Source organism: Hemibagrus wyckioides, linkage group LG28 (assembly GCF_019097595.1).
Source record: "Hemibagrus wyckioides isolate EC202008001 linkage group LG28, SWU_Hwy_1.0, whole genome shotgun sequence".
Lineage (NCBI taxonomy): Eukaryota > Metazoa > Chordata > Actinopteri > Siluriformes > Bagridae > Hemibagrus > Hemibagrus wyckioides.
This window is the reverse complement of record NC_080737.1, coordinates 13,371,350-13,398,145: the sequence shown is the minus strand read 5'-3', so window position 1 is coordinate 13,398,145 and position 26,796 is coordinate 13,371,350. Positions and strand designations below refer to the sequence as shown.

Below are 26,796 nucleotides of genomic sequence, written 5' to 3'. Positions count from 1 at the left end.
CTAAATTCCTTTTTGTGCTTTCTCTTTATGTTGTTTCTTAAAATATCTGTTCTGGTCTTTTCAACTTCTGTGCACTACCTAATATTTTTATCTTTCTTACAAAGATCCTCATTATTGCAGTTTTACATGCCTTTGAAAGTCCATTCACAATGCAGTCTGCATACACCTTCTTTGAATCTGCACAGTTCACGCTGAGCCTAACTCAGACCACTGCATGTTAAACTTCTGCAACTGAATTTAAGCATCATGGTACAACTTACATCATCCACACCACACTCAGACAGATCTATGGCTATGGTATGGCTGAAAGACCAACAGCAGACTATTATTATTATTATTATTATTATTATTATTATTATTATTATTATTATTATTATTATTATTATTATTATTTATAAGAAGAAGAATGAGAAAAAGAAGATGAAAATTTATACATTTTTTTACTAAATGTTTAACATGTATACTCATAGATAACTGTGAATCTTTGTTCATTTGATTTGTTACTTATTTATTTAACCCTGTAAAATACGTACAGATGATTCTATATTTTGGGAATTAAAGCATTTACTGGGCCTTTAAACAAAATACCAAAAACTTTTTACACAATTTTTTTGGGGTATTTGGTACAATACAGGGTATTATGGTAAATTACTGACCACAATAATGTTTATTTTAGAACAAAAACAAAGACTGTTTATTGAATTTGGAACTAATACAACACATTTTCAAAACATGTTAGTTTTTTTTCCAAACAGAAACCTTTTTTCTGACCTTTTTATTTCATCTTGTTTCTGTCCTTATTCAAAGATTCATACAGATTCATATCCTACAGATTTATTGTGGGTTTTTTTTTTTGCAAGATACAAGATTGGGGTACATGTAAAAAAAAAAAACTTACATAAAAATATCCTAATATTCCACTAACATGGAGCATTTTAATTTATTTAATTAGTTTAATTAAATAATAAAAACAATGTTTTTGGCAGTGCAGTAGGACTGTATCATAAAATGCAATACAGTAATGACTGAGATAAATGACCTTATATACCTGCTGTATCATATTTGATGCACATATTTTCACCATGATTTTACTGTAAGATTCTATATAAAATATTAAATAATTATTAGTTGCTGAAGAATCTGTGACAACATAAAAGCTATTTTACCATAATGTTCTCAAAATGAGCAAAGATGTCCCAGTAAACAAAAACGAAGCAGGTCAGTCCATGAAGGCAGCTATACTGGAAAATGCTGCCTAAAGCCTGCTATTGACTGCAGAGCATGGATCAACCACCAGGGGGCAGAAGACGAGCATCAGATTATATACAACTGGTTGTTCTGGAAAGTATTAATAATGTGTGTGTATCAGATATCATGTATCTGATATCATACAGATGGCGTTTCAGTAAATAGATTTGTGTAGGAGCTTCTGGACACTTGCCGTGTCTAAAAGCAGCAGCTGTAATATTTTCCGTGAAGGTCATTAACATGACCCTACATGAACCCTGCTTTCAGGAAGAGCGGCTGCTTTAACAGAAGTCACAGAGCTCCTTCTCTTGGGTGCAGTGTTAACTGATAACACACCTCCACCGATACCATGTGAATAATCAATTCAATTCAATTCATTTCAATTCAATTCAATTTAAAAAGCTTTATTTATCCCCAAGGAGCAATTTAAGGCACACAGAGTAGTAAAAAAAAAAAGATCGGTGCAAGTACAAAATACAAATAAAATAACATAAATAATATACAATAAAATACAAATGTTGTATGATGATAAATGGAATAAGTCCATTAGTCCATTAGTCTGTTAGTGCAAAAACTTTGAGTACACATCTGTATAAAGTATCTGTAAAAGTAAACATCTGTCTAAAATATAAAATATTTGTAAATAACTATGAGCTGTCTAACCTGTGAAAATAGGTATTGCTTGTCTCTGTATGTGTCTCTGTTTCTCTGTGTGTCCCTGTTTCTGTGTGTCCCTGTTTGTGTGTTTGTCCCTGTGTGTGTGTCCTTCTGTGTGTGTGTGTGTGTGTGTGACGTTTAATAAGAAATTGAAACACACCGAATAAGAAAATGAAATAATTTATTACTTAACATTTATATTATTTCAAATAACATTGAAATATTTTATTTCAAGTAACAAAAATGGTTTTAAGGTTTTAATTTTAGTTTCAGTTTTAGTTAAAGCTTTAATACATAAATATATAACCTTACCTCTATCACTGCAGTCTTCTCTACAACCCTTATTATTTATTTCATTGTTTTCTTTTAATCATCATTACAATGATTTTTAACAGTTAAAATTATTTGTAACAGTTTTCCTTTATATTCTGAGTACGATATTACAATCTAGGCAGTAACAATAAAGAAATATAAAAAACCATAAAGCAGCTAAACACTGCAACAAGCTTAACTGAATAGCAGAACAGAGGTTTTAAGTCTGCAGACTTATTATACAAAAAAAAGAACAGGTAGCCAGCAAAATTAAGAAGACTTAATTCGCTCATCCATGTTTTTATGGACGTTGCTTTGTGCACTGTGTGCAGTCATGTTGGAACAGGAAGGGGTCATCCCCAAACTGTTCCCACAAAGTTGGGAGCATAAAATTTCGTCTTGGTATGCTGAAGCATTATGTTCCTTTCACTGGAACTAAGAGGCCAAGCCCAATCACTGGAAAACGACATCTGCATTCAATGATTTGGTGGGGTGTCCAAAAACTTTTGCCAATATAGTGTATTTTTAAAAGGTTGTGGAGTGAATATTTTTATGGGTATTTAATGTGTGGCTAAGTAGTGAGTAGTTACAGGTAAATGAGTGGTAGGTTGGTGGTATTTGATATAGGCAGGGGTTAAAGTGACTGGGGATAACAAATTAAACATTGCAGTAGAATCCAAGTGTTTGGAATTTAATTAATTTAATAAATTCTTTAACTTGCAAGGTTTTTTTTATTTAAATATCTAACAAGTTAAGTGGGGGGGGGGGGGGGTGCCGGGGGGAGGTGCTGTCTTGCTGTGGGAGGGGTTTGGGGGCTATGTAAACGGAACACCTACTATGACGTCACAGCCACCGTTCCTTGACTAAAAGAACCTGCGCGGTTACCATGGCTTTCTGTAAACGCTAAACCTTATTTTACGCCAGCAACCTGCAGATGACTTACCTGCTGCACATCGAAAGACTTCCTTACAGCTGAGATTTTGATTTATTACTAGCTTTATTGGTAATTTGTTTAGGTAAAATGTTACCTACTAATACAACACATCAGACAAAATGGTATTTTCTGAATGTTTTGAATTAGTCTCGTTACCTTTTAATCTGTAAATGTTTAGCCGTTAAATGAATGGGTATGGGTCACACCGTAAGCCCCCCCAAAAAGTTGAATTTACTTTACAAATGTTATTACTCACTTAATATCTCGATTAAACATTTTATTTTAACTTAGTACATGAAATGGAGGTGGAAAAAATCTGTTTTAAACAAACACCAACCTATGGAGTGATCGGGTGGCTAAGTTAGCTTACACGTAACTAGCAGGTAAAAAATGTCCATCAAACTGTTTCAAATAATATTTTTCACTGCGCAAACAACGATTTGGGAAATATATTAGCTTAATTACCTTAGAAGTGACACTGAAATATGATATGGCTTACACTTCAGTACCTGGAAATTAATGTATAAGTGTCTGGATTAAATAGCATGTGTGTTTAGTAGCGCTGGTGTTTACATGCGACGTTGAGAGACAAAGGGGTTTTGAACCATCATCTTTGTACCCCGCGAGGGTAAACTGCACTTTACTTATGCGTGTGCAAGCTTTGTTATCTTTTCGGGTACGGAGGTTTTCGCTGGCATCGCTGTAATTCTTCTGACTGGAGTGTGTTAGGCTTACGTCTGATCAAAACGGCGGAAATCTCCGAAAAGTGACGAGGATGCAGCACAGAGCTTTATATTTATAAGATAAAATCCACTTCGTTTAACTATATGAGAGTTTGAATGGGCCTCTGTGCACAAGGATGTGGAACTTAATAACAAAAAAACAGAGATCTAGATCAGTGGCTTTCAGGTTAAAATGTGGTAGCTAGTAATAATAGCTATAAAGTCAGTCTTTGATGGTAAATATTGTCTAAGTACGTTTTGATCAGATGTGGAGTTTAATTTAAGCCAGTCTGATGGTAAAAGCACTGCCGTTCTTCAGTCTGTGGTACAAACACCTTCTTCATACTGTAACGCTCTCGGTTTATAAACCAAGAGCAATCAGCAATCAGATATATGAAATGTAGCACTCACTGCAGAGGGTTTTCTCTGATTGAGCTTGTGTGTATTAGTTGCATAACTAGTGCTTATTGAATGCATAAGTATGTGTAAATATCTGATAAATATCAGGAAAAAATTGGTCTTTGATATCTTTGGGGGTTTTTTTTGCACCAAATTAAAAATCCTAAGAGTGAAGTTCATGGAGATTGCTTACGAATGGGCAAAAATCTAGGGTTTATATCTAAATTTAATTTATGAGAGTTTATGCAAATCAGAAGATACCAGAGAAGTACCAGGCAAGCAGGTTTACTATTTACATATTTTTCTGCATATACTGCAGATGTATACAGTATGTAGCTGGTGTATAATGTCTGCATAAATATCTGGTGTTTATTATCTACATGTATTTTGTTTATTCTGTGCAGGTGGTAGCAAAGAAATATATTGTATGTAGCTGGAGTATAATATGCATGTCTGTAAATATCTGGTGTTTAATAATTACATGTTTTCCTATCTGTCTAAACTGCAAATAGCAACAGAAAAGCTTATCGTAAATAGCTGGCGGTTCATGGGCAGGTATCACTAAGCATCTGGTGTTTCTAGAGCTGGGCGATATGTCCTATAAATTGAAACTCCGATTTTTTTTAAACAAAATTCGATTTTTGATTTTAAAACGATTATTTTTCTTTAAAAAAATTAATAAAACACTAGAGACTACGCTACCAGTCAAAAGTTTGGACACACCTTTTAATTCAGTGTTTTTTGTTTAGGGATTTATTTTCTACATTCTAGAACAATAGTGGAGATTTCAAAACTATGAAATAACACACATGGGCTTAAGTAATCCATATGTAACGACAACAAAAAACAGTCAGTTGTTATTTTAAGACACGAAGGTCAGGTGTTCTGGAATAGTTCTTGCAAGAACAGTATTGTCAAGTGCATTTGCAAAACTGATCAAGCACCATGATGAAACTGGCTCACATGAAGACCATTCCAGTAAAGCAAGACCAAAACTGACCTCTGCTGCAGAGGAGAAGTTCATTTAGAGTTACCAGCCTCAGAAATCACCAATTAACAGCACCTCAGATTAGAGGCGTCATGAAGGCTTTACAGAGCGTCGGTAGCAGACGTATCTGAATATCAACTGTTCAAAGTACATTATTGTGTATTTCGGCCGCCTTCAGCATTGTTTTACAATGTAGAAAGAAATAAACATCAGAAAAGACCATGGAATTAGAAGGTGTGTCCAAACTTTTGACTGGTACTGTATATGATAGATTTTTTTTTAATTTGAGCAAAAACAATATAACCACACATATGAACTGCAAACTTACTTTCGCTAACAAGTTTTTTTTTTGTTATTTTAGAAAATCAATAATCAACATAAAAACCTTTTTTTTGGGATTAATAAAGTGCAAACTTTCACCAGTCTTTACAAGTTCTAATTATTCTAGCAAACTAAAGTAATATAACAAAATATGAGGTATTTTTGAAGTGCAAACTATAGACTTAACTTATATCACTTTTTATAAAATAAATAGTTGTCACCTGAAAAAAAAATCCCTAAAAAAACAGCAGTTCAACATGCAACTTACATGATCAATAAAATCAAACAGGAGCCAGACATCATATGGGCACAATCAGGGGCGAGTCTAGGATTTTCATTTAAGGGGGACTCAGCCCCCAATGAGGGTATAATAGTAAAACATATATATAAATAAATAAAAGGTTTCACTAACAGGGTAGGATGGTAAACTTATTGCAGCATTCCACTGTATTGCATAGATGTATATAACATTTGAGTACTGAACAAGCCAAATACGAGTCTTCCTGATCACATACACACACACACACACAAGCAGGCGCACACACACACACACACACACACTTGTCCTCTGATCCTCGCTCTGTGGCGCCGTGGTCTGCGGATTGAAGAACACGCTGAAAGACGGGGCCATGTCGCTAGGCCATTTTTAACATTTCTACTCAGCCCTCCTAAAATTCTGTGATTCTCCATAAACTGTACACAAATTCATGATCGTCTCAGTCCTCTTTAAATTTCATATGAAAACGGCGGAGACTTTTCATATGAAATTTAACTTCGGCTCCTCCCCGTCTTTCAGCGCGTTCTTCAATCTGTCTGATGAAATCGTGCCTCCCTTGGAAACAAGCTCTTTGCGTCGCAGAATTATGGAAGCTTGCTCTGCCAAACCAAGTTGAAATTATATAATCGATTTTCGTTTTTCAACGTTGACATAAACCATAAATTCGAAGCTCTAGGTGTTTCATATCTGTATGTATTGGTTTGTAAACCTTGTTTACACCTGTTGTTTATTCGGTGGGTATTGGTCAGTGTTGGTCAGTGTTTGGTGTTTTGTGGGTGAGTTCGAGTAAATATCTCTCCTCAGGCAATAAAATATGATAAAAAAATGGTAAAATATATGATATGTATCTGATGTATAATATGCATGTCTGGGTAAATATCTGGTGTTTACTATTTACATGTTATTCTATCTGTGTAAACTGCAGACGTAGGCAGGGAAGTTTATGGTAAGTATCTGGTGTTTATTGGGCCGATATGGTTAAATATCTGCTGGTTAATATTTGTGTATGTTTGAAATGCACCTCAGATTAGTAACAAGGAGGCATGTAGTAAGTGTCTGCTGATATTGGACATTGTCTTGTGTTTTATGGGTGAGGGTGATGAATATCTTCATTTGTTTCTTTGAAAACCAAACGTCCCAGCAGGGAAGTGTGTGGTAAGTAGCTGTTGTTTATTGTTTGGGAATGAGGAAGTATCTGTTGTTTAATATCTTAATGTGCAAGTAATGGGTAAGTATGAGTAAATATCTGGTGTTTTATTATCTACATGTCTTTGTTTTCGACAGCTGGAATCAAAGAAATATATGCTATGTAGTTGATGTTTGATAGGCATGTCTGGGTAAATGTCTGAGACATGTAATTTTGTGTTTTGTGGGTGACTGTGAATGGTTTGCCTTGATCTGTTATTTATTGGCTAGGTATTGGACAATGTCTGGTGTTTTGCGGATGAGTGTGAGTAACTATCTTCTCTGTCCATAGCTGACACTCGACCACACCCCCACTGCCACAGTATTATAATGTGTCCCCTTTTCAGTGGGTGAGTATGGTAAATATCTGATCTTTAATATCTTAACTTGTTTCCCTGTTAACCTAAGGTCCTAGTGGGGAAGTGTGTGGTAAGTAGCTGATGTTTATTGGTTGTAAATGCGGAATTATCTTAATGTGTATGTAATGGGTAGGTATGAGTCATTACTTGGTGTTTATTAAGTACATGTATTTGTTTATTGCTACACAAGCCAGGAGATAAACGGTATGTAGCTGGTGTTTAATATGCATGTCTGTGTAAATATCTGGTGTTTACTATTCTTACGTACTTGTGTGTACCCCACAGACGGTATCAAGGAAATATATGGTATGTAGCTGGTTAATAATATGCATGTCTTGGTAAATATGTGGTGTTATTATTTACATGTTTATCTATCTGCTTAAACTGGAGATAGTAGCCAGAAAGGTTATGTTAATTAGCTCAGTTAGAACGGAAAACGTCCGCAAACCGGTAGACCAACTCCGTCAAGTACTCGTTCTGGGATGGAGTGAGATCAGCCCTTTTCTGCACAAAGGTACTCCCTTCCTCATCTAACACCCACAGGAGCATCCTCTTCAGTTGAACCTTTCACGTCTAGAAGGCCCCTTGGTTACTGTCCGAAGAGGAGACTGAGTGGCGATTGCCCGGTGGATGCTTGGGTAGTCTCCCGGATGGCGAAGAGCAGACAGGGTAAGTGTAGGTCTGAGTTCTTCCCTGCATTGTCTAACACCAACAAAAGCATTGTCTTCAGCATTCAGTTGAACCCGTCACGTCTAGAAGGCACCTTGGTTACTGTCCAAAGAGGAGTTTTAGTATTGATTGCCTGGAGGATGCTTGGGTAGTGTTCCAGATGGCCAAGTGCACATAGGGTAAGAGTAGGTCTGAATTGCTCCCTTCCTCGTCTAACACCCACAGGAGCATCTTCTTCAGTGTTTGGTTGAACCTGTCAACAAATCCATTGATCTCGGCATGGTTGGCGTCATCTGGTGTTTAACCTGCAACATCCGACAGATCAACCCTGGGCTTAGATGTGAATGGTTTGCCTTGATCTGTTATTTATTGGCTAGGTGTTTTGCGGATGAGTGTGAGTAACTATCTTCTGTCTCCATAGCTGACACTTGACCACACCCCCACTGCCACAGTATTGTAATGTGTCCCCTTTTCAGTGCGTGAGTGTGGTAAATATCTAATCTTTAATATCTTAACTTGTTTCCCTGTTAACCTAAAGTCCTAGTAGGGAAGTGTGTGGTAAGTAGCTGATGTTTAATATGCATGTCTGTGTAAATATCTGGTGTTTACTATTCTTACATACTTGTGTGTACCCCACAGGCGGTATCAAGGAAATATATGGTATGTAGCTGGTTAATAATATGTATGTCTTGGTAAATATCTGGTGTTCATTATTTACATGTTTTCCTATCTGCTTAAACTGGATATATTAGCATGAAAGGTTATGTTAATTAGCTGTGTTGGAAGGGAAGACGTCCACAAACCGATACACCAACTCTGTCAAGTACTCGTTCTGGGATGGAGTGAGATCAGCCCCTTTCTGCTCCAAGGTATGCTCCTTGAGATCTGTGGAGCAAGCAAAATCAGACGAAGCACGCGCAGACTCTGTCCGTCTTTTCAGGATGCTGACGTGGTACAACTGTGTCTTTGTTTGCTTATCTGGCTGTTGCAGATGGTAGTTCATGGCTCCCACCCATTCAGCTATCATGTAGGGGCCCTGTCAGCGGTCGAGGAAATTGCAGGTAGCATCAGGTAGGAGGAGGTTCAGCCGATCGCCTGGCTTCGGCCACATGGACTTAATGTATGTGCAACAATAAATGATGTTAATGTTCAATTTTTATTGGATACCGGAGTTAACTGTCATAACTACATCACTGGCTAACAAAATCAAACTTTCTGTGACTCCAGAGCACATCACCGCAAATGGGACAGGGGTGGGAGATATAATTTTGGGAAGATCTGAACCCATTATAATGTGCATTGGACCTCATGAAATGAAAACGAGTTTGGCTTGGAGAAATTACACAACCTTTCCTGGGGCTTTACACATTGCTGAAATTTAACTCATCACTAACCTTTGAGGATGGCACGGTCACATGGAATTTGAGGAGGCTTGTAAAAACTGACCTTCAACAACACTGTATTTGGTCCGAAGATAAAGATGATTGTGGATTGCTGCAAATAACTCCCGTATCATTCACTGGGAAACCACCACCGTGTACCAAACAATACCCTATCAGCAATGAATCTATCCAGGGCATACTTTTCATTGTTCAACAGCTAGAAAAGTGAGGCATTCTAACAAAAACTCAGAGTGCATCTAACAGTCCAATCTTGCCTGTAAGAAAAGCTAATGGTACATGGTGACTGACAATGGATTACAGAGAAGCCAACAAGCGTGTACATAAATCGACACCTTTAGTAGCTAATCCTGCAACCATTTTTAACACTCTGAAACCAGTACATGAGTGGTTTACTGTGCTAGATATGGCAAACGGCTGAATCTCAACCTTGGCTTGCTTTTACTGTTGCAGGGCAACAATATCAGTGGAAATGTCTCCCACAAGGTTTTCACAACAGTCCTACTGTCTACCATCAAGCTCTCAGAACACATTTAACGTCTCCAGACATGCCAGTTGTGACCTCAGAGATCATACGGTATGTGGATGATGTATTATTTGCCTCAAAAACTGCACATGAACATGAGAAAGATGTCAGAGAAAGGCCACAATGCAAGCTTAGAAAAAACTCCAAATCATACAAAGAGAAGTGATATATCTAGGACAGAAGATATCCAAAGGCGAAAGAACAATGACTCCTACCAAGGAAACCCCTCAACCCACAACTGTCCAAGACCTAAGAAGGATTTTAGGACTCATACTCATACACTGAAATTGTTCAACATCTTCATGATTTGCTAAAAGGAAACCCACATTCCAAGGAAAACATTGTTTTTGATGAAGAAGCCTGTGAAGCGTTTCAGAGACTGAAAAAGGCTTTGAGTGAAGCAACTGCCATAGGGATACCTGATACAGGAAAACCTTTCACAATGTTTGTGAATGAGAAAGATGGGTACATGACAGCTATACTGACACAAGAACACGGAGGTGAGCAGAGGCCAGTGGGTTATTACTCCGCAAAGTTGGATAATGTGGTCATGGATGGAAAATGGAGCAAAACTACATGATGATAATATTTGGTGATATCGCACATGAACTGTTGCTTCTGAATGTCTTCTGCCCTATCTGGCTACAGAGATTCACTCACTAGGCCAGATAGGTAATGACAAAATGATCTACGGGTTCAATCAGGTATGGTGGAATCCCAAGCTCCGCACACAAGCATGGCATGTGACTAGAAACTGTTTCACAAGCGTCAGGACAAACAGAGAGGATAAACAGGTCATAAAAGAATGGTTATCAAAACATCACCAGGAAGGAATGTTCTGGCCTGAGGCCCTACCAACTGTGCTCTGCAGCATTCGAGCAACCCACAACACGGAAACTGGACTAAGCCCTTTTGAGATCATCACCGGCCATCCCATGTCTCTACCTGGGACCATTGATTTAAGAAAAGCTGATGTGCACTTGACATCTGACAGCCTCGTCCAATACTGTGAAAGACTCAGCCATGCAGTACAGAGTGTCGAGAAGCAAGTTCATGATGCATGGGAGCCACCCCCAGAAGGGGGTCACAGTATAGTCCCTGGACAATGGGTAATGATTCATAAACCTCAGTGATTACCATTGGAGGCCAGGTGGGATGGTCCATTTCAAGTTCTTTTAGTCACTAATGCAGCAGTTAAAGTATGTGGAAAGAATAAGTGGATTCATGTGAGCCATTGCAAATTAGCTAATCTACATAGAGAAGAGGGACAGTCGGCAGTATTCTTTATCAGAGTCCAGATATGGCGGGACTAAAGTCTTTAGGCTTTAGCTTGTTGCCTGAGGATGAAGATCACACCATTACTGATAAACACTGTAGAGTCCTGCCAAAATAAGTAGGGACAGTTTTAACAGTAAAAAAAAAAGTAATGAATGTAAAAGTATAGTTAGTGTTAACAGTATTAACTACCATAAATTGCAAATTTCTCAAGTAGAAACCTGTATGCAACAAGTGTATTCTTACGTACTTGTGTGTACCCCACAAGCGGTATCAAGGAAATATATGTGATGTAGCTGGTTAATAATATGCATGTCTTAGTAAATATGTGGTGTTTATTATTTACACATTTATCTATCTGCTTAAAAATCTAGCCATGGAGTCACAGTTCAGTGACTTCTGTGCCAGTCCCAAGACCGGATAAATAGAGAGGGTTGTGTCAGGAAGGGCATCCGGCATAAAACATTGCCAAATTTAACCATGCGAATTGTCAGTACTCTGAATTTAACAATGAACAACGACCGCCATCGGCGCCGTTGACCTACAGGGCGCTGGTGGAAATTGGGCTACTGTTGGACGAAGAAGTAAAGGAGGGAGGAGAGTGTGCAGACAGAGAGAGAAGAGGATAGGTAAGAGTGTAGGACTGAGAATAGGAACTCTGAATGTTGGTACTATGACAGGGAAAGGTAGAGAGCTGGCTGATATGATGGAGAGAAGGAAGGTGGATATACTATGTGTACAGGAAACCAGGTGGAAGGGTAGCAAGGCTCGTAGTATAGGAGCAGGATTCAAGCTGTTTTATTGTGGTGTGGACAGTAAAAGAAATGGGGTAGGTGTGGCCCTGAAGGAGGAGGTTGTGAGGAATGTTCTGGAGGTGAAGAGAGTGTCGGACAGGGTGATGAGTCTGAAGTTAGAGGTTGAAGGGGTGATGTTGAATGTTGTTAGTGGTTATGCCCCACAGGTAGGTTGTGAGTTAGAGGAGAAAGACAGATTCTGGAGTGAATTAGATGAGGTGATAGAGACTATTCCCACAGGTGAGAAAGTGGTGATAGGAGCAGATTTTAATGGACATGTTGGTGAGGGGAACACAGGTGATGAGAAGGTGATGGGCAAGTTTGGAATTGAGGAAAGGAACCTTGAAGGACAGATGGTAGTGGACTTTGCTACGAGGATGGACATGGCTGTGGTTAACACTTATTTTCAGAAGAGGGAGGAGCATAGAGTGACTTACAAGAGTGGAGGTAGGAGCACACAGGTAGACTACATACTTTGTAGAAGAGGCAATCTGAAAGAGATTAGTGACTGTAAAGTGGTAGTGGGAGAGAGTGTAGCCAGACAGCATAGGATGGTGGTGTGTAGGATGACTTTGATGGTCTGTAAGGAGAGGTTAAAGATAGAGATAGACAAGAAAACCACTAGGTTAGACACTAGAGATGGAGAGAAGGACTTGTACAGGTTAGCTAGGCAGAGGGATCGAGATGGGAAGGATGTGCAGCAAGTTAGAGTTATTAAGGATAGAGTTGGAAACAGGCTCACAAGTGAGGAGAGTGTACAGAGGAGATAGAAGGAGTACTTTGAAGAGCTGATGAATGAGGAAAATGAGAGGGAAAAAAGAGTTGAAGGGGTGAACTCTGTGGAGCAGAAAGTAGATAAGACTAGAAAGGATGACGTCAGGAAGGCTTTGAAGAGAATGAAAGGTGGAAAGGCAGTTGGTCCTGACGACATCCCGGTGGAGGTCTGGAAGTGTCTAGGAGAGGCAGCAATTGAATTCTTAAATAGTTTGTTTAACAGGGTTTTAGAGAGTGAGAAGATGCCTGAGGAATGGAGAAGAAGTGCATTAGTGCCGATCTTTAAGAATAAGGATGATGTGCAGAGTTGCAGCAACAATAGGGGGATAAAGTTGATGAGCCATACAATGAAGCTATGGGAAAGAGTAGTGGAAGGTAGTGGAAATATTTGAGCAGCAGTATGGCTTCATGCCCAGAAAGAGCACAACAGATGCAATTTTTGCTCTGAGAATGTTGATGGAGAAGTATAGGGATGGTCAGAGAGAGTTGCACTGTGTGTTTGTAGACGTGGAGAAAGCATATGACAGGGTGCCAAGAGAAGAGCTGTGGTACTGTATGAGGAAGTCAGGAGTAGCAGAGAAGTATGTCAGAGTGGTGCAGGACATGTATGAGAGGTAAGGCCCGACAGGAGTTCAAAGTGGAGGTGGGACTGCATCAGGGATCGGCTCTGAGCCCCTTCTTGTTTGCTATGGTGATGGACCAGTTATCAGAGGAGGTCAGACAGGAGTCTCCTTGGACAATGATGTTTGCAGATGACATTGTGATCTGTAGTGAGAGCAGGGGGAGGAAAACCTGGAGAGGTGGAGGTTTGCGCTGGAGAGAAGAGGAATGAAAATCAGTCGTAGTAAGACTCAGTGCATGTGTGTGAATGACAAGGAGGGAAGTTTAACAGTAAGATTACAGGGTGAAGAGGTGAAGAAGGTACAGGAGTTTAAGTACTTGGGGTCAACAGTCCAGAGTAATGGAGAGTGTGGGAAAGAGGTAAAGAAGTGAGTGCAGGCAGGTTGGAATGGGTGGAGAAAGGTGTCGGGAGTTCTGTGTGGTAGAAAATTTTCAGCAAGAATCAAGGGGAAGGTGTACAAGACAGTGGTGAGACCGGCCATGCTGTATGATTTAGAGGCAGTGTCTCTGAGGAAGAGACAGGAGTCAGAGCTGGAGGTAGGAGAGCTGAAGATGTTGAGGTTCCCTTTGGGAGTGACACGGTTGGACAGGATTAGGAACGAGTACATCAGAGGGACAGCTCATTTTGGACGTTTGGGGGACAGAGTTTGGGAGGCCAGATCAAGATGGTTTGGACATGTCCAGAGGAGGGAGAGTGAGTATATTGGTAGGAGAATGTTGGACATGGAGCTGCCAGGAAGGAGGCAAAGGGGAAGGCCAAAGAGGAGGTATAAGGATGTAATAAATGAGGATATGAAGCTAGTGGGTGCAAGTGTTGAGGATGCAGAAGATAGGGATAGGTGGAGAGAGATGATTTGCTGTGGTGATCCCTGAAGGGAAGGGAAAAGCCGAAAGAAGAAGAAGATCTATCTACTTAAACTGGAGATAGTAGCTGGAAAGGTTATGTTAATTAGCTGGGTTGGAACGGAAAACGTCTGCAAACCGGTACACCAAGTTTGGCAAGTACTCATTCTGGGATGGAGTGAGATCTCCATATCTATGAGATATGTGGAGCAAGCAAAATCAGACATAGCAAACTGTGTCTCTGCTTGCTCACCTGGATTTTGCAGGTGGTAGTTCATGGCTCCTACCCATTCAACTATCATGTAGGGGCCTTGCCAGCGGTCAAGGAAATTGCAGGTAGCATCAGGTAGCAACTGCCGTTCTTGGGTTGGACGGTTGTAGATTCGTTGTTGGTCTCTTTGATCTGCGTCCATATGTTTGCAGATGATAGGAGATAATTTATCCATCAGCTGATGCATCTCCTGAATAGGATGCACAACTGAGTGCTAGGGTGAGGGCTGCTCCTCCCAGGCCTCTTGAGCCACGTCTAGAAGGCCCCTTGGTCGCTGTCTGGAGAGGAGTTTGAATGGTGATTGCCCAGTGAAAGCTTGAGCAGTCTCCCCGATAGCGAAGAGAACATAGGGCAAGAGTAGGTCTGAGTTCCTCCCTTCCTCGTCTAACACCAACAGGAGTATCCTCTTCAGTGTGTAGTTGAACCTGTCACGTCTAGAAGGCACCTTGGTCACTGTTCTAAGAGGAGTTTGAGTGGTGATTGCCCGATGGATGCTTGGGTAGTTTCCTGGATGGCGAAGAGCACATAGGGTAAGAGTAGGTGTGAGTTCCTCCTGTCCTTGTCTAATGCCCACAGGAAAATCCTCTTCAGTATTCAATTGAACCTTTCACGTCTAGAAGGCCCCATGGTCGCTGTCTGAAGAGGAGTTTGAGTGGTGATTGCCTGATGGATGCTTGGGTAGTCTCCCGGATAGCGAAGAGAACATAAGGTAAGAGTAGGTCTGAGGTCCCCCCTTCCTTGTCTAACACCCACAGGAGAATCCTCTTCAGTATTCAGTTGAACCTTTCACTTCTAGAAGGCCCCGTGGTCACTGTCCAAAGAGGAGTTTGAGTGGTGATTGCCCGGAGGATGCTTGGGTAGTGTTCCGGATGATGAAGAGCACATGCCGTAAGTGTAGGTCTGAGTTCCTCCCGTCCTTGTCTAATGCCCACAGGAGCATCTTTTTCAGTATTCGGTTGAACCTTTCAACAAATGCATTGATCTCGGCATGGTTGGCGTCATCTGGTGTTTAACCTGCAACATCCGACACAGATCAACCCTGGGCTTAGATGTGAATGGTTTGCCTTGATCTGTTATTTGTTGGCTAGGTATTGGTCAATGTATGGTGTTTTGCAGATGAGTGTGAGTAACTATCTTCTCTCTCCATAGCTGACACTCGACCACACCCCCACTGCCACAGTATTGTAATGTGTCCCCTTTTCAGTGCATGAGTGTGGTAAATATCTGATCTTTAATATCTTAACTTGTTTCCCTGTTAACCTAAAGTCCTAGTAGGGAAGTGTGTGGTAAGTAGCTGATGTTTAATATGCATGTCTGTGTAAATATCTGGTGTTTACTATTCTTACATACTTGTGTGTACCCCACAGGCGGTATCAAGGAAATATATGGTATGTAGCTGGTTAATAATATGTATGTCTTGGTAAATATCTGTTGTTCATTATTTACGTTTTTCTATCTGCTTAAACTGCATATATTAGCATGAAAGGTTATGTTAATTAGCTGTGTTGGAAGGGAAGACGTCCACAAACCGATACACCAACTCCGTCAAGTATGCTCCTTGAGATCTGTGGAGCAAGCAAAATCAGACGAAGCACGCGCAGACTCTGTCCGTCTTTTCAGGATGCTGACGTGGTACAACTGTGTCTTTGTTTGCTCATCTGGCTGTTGCAGATGGTAGTTCATGGCTCCCACCCATTCAGCTATCATGTAGGGGCCCTGCCAGCGGTCAAGGAAATTGCAGGTAGCATCAGGTAGGAGGAGGTTCAGCCGATCGCCTGGCTGAAACTCCCATGCTTGTGTTGGACGGTTGTAGATTCTTTGTTGGTCTCTTTGAACTGTGTCCATGTTTGCAGATGATAGGAGTTACTTCATCCATCAGCTCTTGCATCTCCTGAAGATGATGCACAACTGATTGTTCGGGTGAGGGCTGCTCCTCCCTGGCCTCTCGAGCCACGTCTAGAAGGCCCCTTGGTCACTGTCTGAAAAGGAGTTTGAATGGTGATTGCCCGGTGAATGTTTGAGTAGTCTTCTGGATGGCCAAGAGCACATAGGGTAAGAGTAGTTCTGAGTTCCTCCCTTCCTCATCTAACACCCACAGGAGAATCCTCTTCAGTGTTTGGTTGAACCTTTCATGTCTAGAAGGCCCTGTGGTCGCTGTATGAAGAGGTGTTTGAATAGTGATTGCCCAGTGAAAGCTTGAGTAGTCTCCCCGATAGTGAAGAGTACATAGGGTAAGAGTAGATCTGAGTTCCTCCCTTCCTCCTCTAACACCAACAGGAGCATCCTCTTCAGTATTCCTTTGAACCTTTCACGTCTAGAAGGCCCCGTGCTCACTGTCCATAGAGGAGTTTGAGTAGTGATTTCCCGGAGGATGCTTGGGTAGTGTTCCGGATAGGGAAGAGCATATAGGGTAAGAGTAGGTCTGAGTTCCTCCCTGCCTTATCTTACACCCACAGGAGCATCCTCTTCAGCATTCAGTTCAGTTGTACACTACACATCTAGAAGTCACCCTGGTCACTGTCCTAAGAGGAGTTTGAGTGGTGGTTGCCTGGAGGATGTTTAGGTAGTGTTCCAGATGGCCAAGAGCACATAAGGTAAGAGTAGTTCTGAGTTCCTCTCTTCCTCATCTAACACCCACAGGAGAATCCTCTTCAGTATTCAGTTGAACCTTTCATGTCTAGAAGGCCCCGTGGTCGCTGTCGAAAGAGGAGTGTTACGACTTCAAGATGGTAGGTCTAAGGGTACCAGAAGTAACATTCAAGTTGTGACTCATTTAAGTGGGGGTTGGTAGTAATTGACAAGAGAACAACTTTATAGCAAAAATAAAATATAGTATTTATTGTCCACAACGGAATTGGAATAGAAGAAATATAGATAGATATATATATATTTACATACAACTGAGAGTTATATTATAATCAACACAGGAAAAGAGAGGATTAACAGCGGCGCCAAATAAAAGAAAGAAATATAACAAAACCAAACTAACTTGCCGCAATCCTCTAATCTATCTAGAAAATAAAAGGAAAAGAAAGTCTTCGGCATTTTCATGCCCTATCTAAACTATTCTCACTAACCAGAAACAAAACATACAGAGAGTGGCGCTCGCTCCTATCCTAGTGTATCTATACACAGCCACTTCTCTACGTGTAGCACAATGAATCTCAGGTAACTAAACTGTCCTCTTTTCCCGGGGGTAGATCAAAGCAAAGTAGAGAATAGGCAAGGGAGAGAGCAAAAGCAAGAGACCGAGCGTCCACACAGGCGTCCCTTTTAAAACTGACGCGGATCTCAGGGATTGGCGAAGGCGGCGACGTCACGCAGGTTAACGAGGATAGACGTCAGCGAAGGTGGCGATGTCACGCAGGTTAACGAGGATAGACGTCAGCGAAGGTGGCGACGTCACGCAGGTTAACGAGGATAGACGTCAGCGAAGGCGGTGACGTCACGCAGGTTAACGAGGATAGACGTCTCCCCTGACGAATGGGATTCCAGGGGGTGGGGAACCTACGAGGCAGTGAGAGTGGGAAGAGATAGTAAGAGAGCAAAAAAAAAAACACAGGCACAACTTTGGGCCGTAACAAGGAAGTTGAGAAGTGATTGCCCGGAGGATGCTTGGGTAGTGTTCCAGATAGCGAAGAGCACATAGGGTCTGAGTAGGTCTGAGTTCCTCCCTTCCTTGTCTAACACTCACAGGAGCATCTTTTTCAGCATTCAGTTGAACCTTTCAAATGTAGAAGACCCCTTGATCGCTGTCCGAAGAGGAGTTTGACTGGTGATTTCCTGAATTATGCTTGGGTAGTGTTCCGGATGATGAAGAGCACATGCCGTAAGTGCAGGTCTGAGTTCCTCCAGTCCTTGTCTAATGCCCACAGGAGCATCCTCTTCAGCGTTCGGTTGAACCTTTCATGTCTAGAAGGCCCCTTGGTTACTGTCCGAAGAGGAGTTTGAGTAGTGATTGACTGGAGGATGCTTGGGTAGTGGTCCAGATGGCCAAGTGCACATAGGGTAAGAGTAGGTCTGAATTGCTCACTTCCTTGTCTAACACCCACAGGAGCATCTTCTTCAGTATTCGGTTGAACCTTTCAACCAATCCATTGATCTCGGCATGGTTCACTTCATCTGGTGTTTAACCTGCAACATCCGACACAGATCAACCCTTGGCTTAAATGTGAATGGTTTGCCTTGATCTGTTATTTGTTGGCTAGGTATTGGACAATGTCTGGTGTTTTGCGGATGAGTGTGAGTAACTATCTTCTCTCTCCATAGCTGACACTCGACCACACCCCCACTGCCACAGTATTGTAATGTGTCCCCTTTTCAGTGGGAGAGTATGTTAAATATCTGATCTTTAATATCTTAATTTGTTTTCCTGTTAACCTAAAGTCATAGTAGGGAAGTGTGTGGTAAGTAGCTGATGTTTAATATGCATGTCTGTGTAATTATCTGGTGTTTACTATTCTTACATACTTGTGTGTACCCCACAGGCGGTATCAAGGAAATATATGGTATGTAGCTGGTTAATAATATGTATGTCTTGGTAAATATCTGGTGTTCATTATTTACATGTTTTCCTATCTGCTTAACCTGGATATATTAGCAGGAAAGGTTATGTTAATTAGCTGTGTTGGAAGAGAAGACGTCCACAAACTGATACACCAACTCCGTCAAGTACTCATTCTGGGATGGAGTGAGATCAGCCCCTTTCTGCACCATGGTACGCTCCTTGAGATCTGCGGAGCAAGCAAAAGGTAGGAGATTGGAGGTAGGAGCACACAGATAGAATACATTCTTTGTAGAAGAGGCAATCTGAAAGAGATTAGTGACTGTAAAGTGGCAGTGGGAGAGAGTGTATCCAGACAGCATAGGATGGTGGTGTGTAGGATGACTTTGATGGTCTGTAAGAAGAGGTCAAAGATAGAGATAGAAAAGAAAACCAAGTGGTGGAAGCTGAAAAAGGAGAAATGTTGTGAGGAATTTAGACAGAAGTTGAGACAGGCTCTGGGTGGTAAGGTAGTGCTGCCAGATGACTGGGAAACTACAGCAGAAGTAATCAGGGAGAGAGGAAGAAAGGTGCTGGGTGTGTCACCTGGAAGGAGGAAAGAAGATAAGGAGACTTGTTGGTGGAATGAGGAAGTTCAGGATAGTATTCAGAGGAAGAGGTTAGCCAAGAAGAAGTGGGACATGGACAGGACTGAAGAGAATAGACAGGAATACAAGGAGTTACAGCGCAGAGTGTAGAGGGTGGTGTCTAAGGCCAAGCAGAAGGCGTATGACAAGTTGTACACTAGGTTAGACACTAGAGACAGAGAGAAGGACTTGTACAGGTTAGCTAGGCAGAGGGATCGAGATGGGAAGGATGTGCAGCAAGTTAGAGTTATTAAGGATAGAGTTGGAAACATGCTCACAAGTGAGGAGAGTGTACGGAGGAGATGGAAGGAGTACTTTGAAGAGCTGATGAATGAGGAAAATGAGAGGGAAAAAACAGTTGAAGGGGTGAACTGTCAGGAGTTCTGTGTGGTAGAAAATTTTCAGCAAGAATCAAGGGGAAGGTGTACAAGACAGTGGTGAGACCAGCCATGCTGTATGATTTAGAGGCAGTGTCTCTGAGGAAGAGACAGGAGTCAGAGCTGGAGGTAGGAGAGCTGAAGATGTTGAGGTTCCCTTTGGGAGTGACACGGTTGGACAGGATTAGGAACGAGTACATCAGAGGGACAGCTCATTTTGGACGTTTGGGGGACAGAGTTTGGGAGGCCAGATTAAGATGGTTTGGACATGTTCAGAGGAGGGAGAGTGAGTATATTTGTAGGAGAATGTTGAACATGGAGCTGCCAGGAAGGAGGCAAAGTGGAAGGCCAAAGAGGAGGTACATGGATGTAATAAATGAGGATATGAAGCTAGTGGGTGCAAGTGTTGAGGATGCAGAAGATAGGGATAGGTGGAGAGAGATGATTTGCTGTGGTGATCCCTGAAGGGAAAAGCCAAAAGAAGACGACGATCTATCTGCTTAAACTGGAGATAGTAGCTGGAAAGGTTATTTTAATTAGCTGGGTTGGAACGGAAAACGTCTGCAAACCGGTACACCAAGTCCGGCAAGTACTCGTTCTGGGATGGAGTGAGATCAGCCCCATTCTGCACCAAGGTACTCTCCAAGAGCTATGTGGAGCAAGCAAAATCAGACATAGCACATGCAGACTCTGTCCATCTTTGCAGGATGCTAACATGGCACAACTGTGCCTCTGCTTGCTCACCTGGCTTTTGCAGGTGGTAGTTCATGGCTCCCATCCATTCAACTATCATGTAGGGGCCCTGCCAGCGGTCAAGGAAATTTCAGGTAGCATCAGGTAGCAACTGCCATGCTTGTGTTGGACGGTTGTAGATTCGTTGTTGGTCTCTTTGATCTGCGTCAATATGTTTGCAGATGATAGGAGTTAATTTATCCGTCAGCTGCTGCATCTCCTGAACATGATGCGCAACTGAGTGCTAGGGTGAGGGCTGCTCCTCCCAGGCCTCTTGAACCACGTCAAGAAGGCCCCTTGGTCGCTGTCTGGAGAGGAGTTTGAATGGTGATTGCCCAGTGAAAGCTTGAGCAGTCTCCCCGATAGCGAAGAGAACATAGGGTAAGACTAAGAGGAGTTTGAGTGGTGATTGCCTGATGGATGCTTGGGTAGTTTCCCGGATGGCGAAGAGCACATAGGGTAAGAGTAGGTGTGAGTTCCTCCCTTCCTTGTCTAACGCCCACAGGAAAATCCTCTTCAGTATTCAGTTGAACCTTTCACTTCTAGAAGGCCCCGTGGTCACTGTCCAAAGAGGAGTTTGAGTAGTGATTGCCCGGAGGATGCTTGGGTAGCGTTCCGGATGATGAAGAGCACATGCCGTAAGTGTAGGTCTGAGTTCCTCCCGTCCTTATCTAACGCCCACTGCCACAATATTGTAATTTGTCCCCTTTTCAGTGCGTGAGTGTGGTAAATATCTGATCTTTAATATCTTAACTTGTTTCCCTGTTAACCTAAAGTCCTAGTAGGGAAGTGTGTGGTAAGTAGCTGATGTTTAATATGCATGTCTGTGTAAATATCTGGTGTTTACTATTCTTACATACTTGTGTGTACCCCACAGGCGGTATCAAGGAAATATATGGTATGTAGCTGGTTAATAATATGTATGTCTTGTTAAATATCTGGTGTTCATTATTTACGTTTTCCTATCTGCTTAAACTGGATATATTAGCAGGAAAGGTTATGTTAATTAGCTGTGTTGGAAGGGAAGACGTCCACAAACCGATACACCAACTTCATCAAGTACTCGTTCTGGGATGGAGTGAGATCAGCCCCTTTCTGCACCAAGGTACACTCCTTGAGATCTATGGAGCAAGCAAAATCAGACGAAGCACACACAGACTCTGTCCGTCTTTTCAGGATGCTGACGTGGTACAACTGTGTCTTTGTTTGCTCATCTGGCTGTTGCAGATGGTAGTTCATGGCTCCCACCCATTCAGCTATCATGTAGGGGCCCTGCCAGCGGTCAAGGAAATTGCAGGTAGCATCAGGTAGGAGGAGGTTCAGCCGATCGCCTGGATGAAACTCCCATGCTTGTGTTGGATGGTTGTAGATTCTTTGTTGGTCTCTTTGATCTGTGTCCATGTTTGCAAATGATAGGAGTTACTTCATCCATCAACTCTTGCATCTCCTGAGATGATGCACAACTGATTGTTCGGGTGAGGGCTGCTCCTCGAGCCATGTTTAGAAGGCCCCTTGGTCGCTTTCTGAAAAGGAGTTTGAATGGTGATTGCCCGGTGAATGTTTGAGTAGTCTTCCGGATGGCCAAGAGCACATAGGGTAAGAGTAGGTCTGGGTTCCTCCCTTCCTTGTCTAAAACCCACAGGAGCATCCTCTTCAGTGTTCGGTTGAACCTTTCACGTCTAGAAGGCCCCTTGGTCGCTGTATGAAGAGGTGTTTGAATAGTGATTGCCCAGTGAAAGCTTGAGTAGTCTCCCCAATAGCGAAGACTACATAGGGTAAGAGTAGATCTGAGTTTCTCCCTTCCTTGTCTAATACCCACAGGAGCATCCTCTTCAGCATTCGGTTCAGTTGAACCCTTCACATCTAGAAGGCACCTTGGTCACTGTCCTAAGTTTTTTTAAGAATTTTAAAGTTTAAAATTTTTTTAAGTTTTTTAAAACTTTAAGAAGTTTTAAGAATTTGAGTGGTGATTGCCTGATGGATGCTTGGGTAGTCTCCCGGATGGCGAAGAGCACATAGGGTAAGAGTAGTTGTGAGTTCTTCCCTTCCTTGTCTAACACCCACAGGAGAATCCTCTTCAGTATTCAGATGAAGCTTTCATGTCTAGAAGGCCCTGTGGTCGCTGTCTGAAGAGGAGTCTGAATAGTGATTGCTCAGTGAAAGCTTGAGTAGTCCCCCCTGATCGCAACGAGCACATAGGGTAAGAGTAGGTCTGAGTTTCTCCCTTCCTCGTCTAACACCAACAGGAGCATCCTCTTCAGTATTCAGTTGAACCTTTCACGTCTAGAAGGCCCCGTGCTCGCTGTCAATAGAGGAGTTTGAGTAGTGATTTCCCGGAGGATGGTTGGGTAGTGTTCCGGATAGCGAAGAGCATATAGGGTAAGAGTAGGTCTGAGTTCCTCCCTGCCTTATCTTACACCCACAGGAGCATCCTCTTCAGCATTCAGTTCAGTTGTACACTACACATCTAGAAGTCACCTTGGTCACTGTCCGAAGAGGAGTTTGAGTGGTGATTTCCTGAATGATGCTTGGGTAGTGTTCCGGATGATGAAGAGCACATGCCGTAATTGTAGGTCTGAGTTCCTCCCGTCCTTGTCTAACGCCCACAGGAAAATCCTCTTCAGTATTCAGTTGAACCTTTCACATCTAGAAGGCCCCGTGGTCGCTGTCTGAAGAGGAGTTTGAATAGTGATTGCCCAGTGAAAGCTTGAGTAGTCTCCCCGATCGCGAAGAGCACATAGGGTAAGAGTAGTCAAGTCAAAGTCAAAGAAGCCTTATTGTCACTTCAACCATATATAGCTGATGCAGTACACAGTGAAGTGAAACAACGTTCCTCCTAGACCAGAGGTGCTATACATACAAAGATAAAGTACAGTGACGCAGACAAACAGAGGTAAACATAAACATAAAGGCTAAACTATACTTAAGGTGTAATAAAATAACTAAACTATACTTAAGATGCAATAAATGAACTAGACATACAACAGAAGCGCACAGGATGACAAGACAAGACAAGTGCAGATAAACAACATATAGACCGACTTTTGCGCAGATAGCAGTGTATACAGTGAGTGCAAATAAGAAATTGACATTTTGTGCAAAGAACAGTGTATACAGTGAATGCAAATATTAAAGTGACACATGTAAACAGGATTAATATAAAAAAATGTAAAGGGAAATGTAAAGTGACGTGTGTGCAAACAGGACAATTTAGTGTTTGTGTGTGTGTGTCTATGTCTTCTTGGAACACAGTTCTCAGCTTTTCTGCATGTGTGTTATGTATGTGTGTGTGAGTACGTGTCCAGCACAATTCAGTTCTCCTGTTGAGATCAGATCTTGGATGTGTGTGTGTGTGTGATCAGTTCAGCTCAGTTCTCTGTTGAGATACCTGATTGCCTGAGGGAAGAAACTGTTTAACAGTCTGGTTGTGCGGGTCCGAATGCTTCGGTACCTCTTTCTGGATGGCAGAAGGGTGAAGAGTGTGTGTGAGGGGTGTGTGGAATCATCCACCATGCTGTTAGCTCTGCGGATGCAGCGTGTGGAGTAAATGTCTGTAATAGAGGGAAGAGGGACTCCGATGATCTTCTCAGCTGTCCTCACTATCCGCTGAAGGGTCTTGCAATTTGAGACGGTGCAATTCCCAAACCAGGCAGTGATGCTAGTTGTTGCACCTCCTCTCCTTATGCTGACTCGTCATTCTTGCTGATGAGACCCACCACTGTCGTGTCATCGGCGAACTTGATGATGTGGTTGGAGCTGTGCATTGCTGCAAAGTCGTGAGTCAGCAGAGTGAACAGCAGTGGACTGAGCACACAGCCCTGAGGAGCTCCAGTGTTCAGTGTGGTGGTGCTCGAGATGCTGTTCCTGATCTGGACTGACTGAGGTCTCCCAGTCAGGAAATCCAGGAGCCAATTGCAGAGGGAGGTGTTGATGCCCAGCAGACTCAGCTTCTCGATCAGGCGCTGAGGAGTGATCATATTGAATGCTGAACTGAAGTCAATGAACAGCATTCGTAGGTAAGTGTCTTTATTGTCCAGGTGTGTGAGGGCCAGATGGAGGATTGTGGTGATGGCATCGTCTGTGGAGCGGTTTGGACGATACGCAAACTGCATGGGGTCGAATGAAGGTGGCAGCAGGTTCTTAATGTGTCTCATGACAAGCCTCTCGAAGCACTTCATGATGATGGGTGTGAGTGCAACGGGACAGTAGTCATTCAGACAGGACACTGGAGACTCTCGGCACGGAGATGATGGTGGTCGACTTTCAGCACGTTGGGATGATGGCACTGCTCACGTCTAGAAGGCCCCGTGGTTGCTGTCTGATGTTTTGTGGATGAGTGTGAGGAACTATCTTCTCTCTCCATAGCTGACACTCGACCCACCCACAGGAGAATCCTCTTCAGTATTCAGTTGAACCTTTCATGTCTAGAAGGCTCCGTGGTCTCTGTCCAAAGAGGAGTGTTACGACTTCAAGATGGTAGGTCTAAGGGTACCAGAAGTAACATTTAAGTTGTGACTAATTTAAGTGAAGGTTGGTAGTAATTGACAACTTTATAGCAAAAATAAAATATAGTATTTATTGTCCATGATGGAATCGGAATAGAAGAAATATAGATAGATATATATATTTACATACAACTGAGAGTTATATTATAATCAACACGGGAAAAGAGAGGATTAACAGCGGCGCCAAATAAAAGAAAGAAATATAACAAAACCAAACTAATCCTCTAATCTGTCTAGAAAATAAAAGGAAAAGAAAGTCTTCAGCATTTTCACGCCCTATCTAATCTATTCTCACTAACCAGAAACAAAACATACAGAGAGTGGCGCTCGCTTCTATTCTAGTGTATCTATACACAGCCTCTATGTGTAGCACAATGAATCTCAGGTAACTAAACTGTCCTCTTTTCCCAGAGGTAGATCAAAGCAAAGTAGAGAATAGGCAAGGAGGAGAGAAAAAGCGAGAGACTGAGCGTCCACACAGGCGTCCCTTTTAAAACTGACGCGGATCTCTGGGATTGGCAGCGAAGGCGGCAACGTCACGCAGTTTAACGAGGATAGACGTCTCCCCTGATGAATGGGATTCCAGGGGGTGGGGAACCTACGAGGCAGTGAGAGCGGGAAGAGATAGAAAGAGAGCAAAAAAAAACACAGGCACAACTTTGGGCCGTAACATGGAGTTTGAGTAGTGATTGCCCGGAGGATGCTTGGGTAGTGTTCCGGATAGCGAAGAGTACATAGGGTAAGAGTAGGTCTGAGTTTCTCCCTTCCTTGTCTAACACTCACAGGAGCATCTTTTTCAGCATTCAGTTGAACCTTTCAAATGTAGAAGGCCCCTTGATCGCTGTCCGAAGAGGAGTTTGACCGGTGATTTCCTGAATTATGCTTTGGTAGTGTTCCGGATGATGAAGAGCACATGCCGTAAGTGCAGGTCTGAGTTCCTCCAGTCCTTGTCTAATGCCCACAGGAGCATCCTCTTCAGCGTTCGGTTGAACCTTTCATGTCTAGAAGGCCCCTTGGTTACTGTCCGAAGAGGAGTTTGAGTTGTGATTGCCCGGAGGATGCTTGGGTAGTGGTCCAGATGGCCAAGTGCACATAGGGTAAGAGTAGGTCTGAATTGCTCCCTTCCTCGTCTAACACCCACAGGAGCATCTTCTTCAGTATTCGGTTGAACCTTTCAACCAATCCATTGATCTCGGCATGGTTGACATCATGTGGTGTTTAACCTGCAATGTCCAACACAGATCAACCCTGGGCTTAGATGTGAATGGTTTGCCTTGATCTGTTATTTGTTGGCTAGGTATTGGACAATGTCTGGTGTTTTGCGGATGAGTGTGAGTAACTATCTTCTCTCTCCATAGCTGACACTGGACCACACCCCAACTGCCACAGTATTGTAATGTGTCCCCTTTTCAGTGGGAGAGTGCGGTAAATATCTGATCTTTAATATCTTAACTTGTTTTATATGCATGTCTGTGTA

General features: G+C 42.3%; 1 long non-coding RNA gene across 1 annotated transcript in view; it reads left to right on the top strand.

Moving 5' to 3' along the window:
- Positions 1–3,152: 3,152 nt before the first annotated feature.
- Positions 3,153–26,796, top strand: part of LOC131348611 (uncharacterized) — a 30,753-nt gene continuing 7,109 nt past the window's right edge. Inside the window, exon 1 of the long non-coding RNA XR_009203959.1 lies at positions 3,153–26,744. This is a non-coding gene — a long non-coding RNA (uncharacterized LOC131348611). The remainder of the gene's footprint in view (positions 26,745–26,796) is intronic.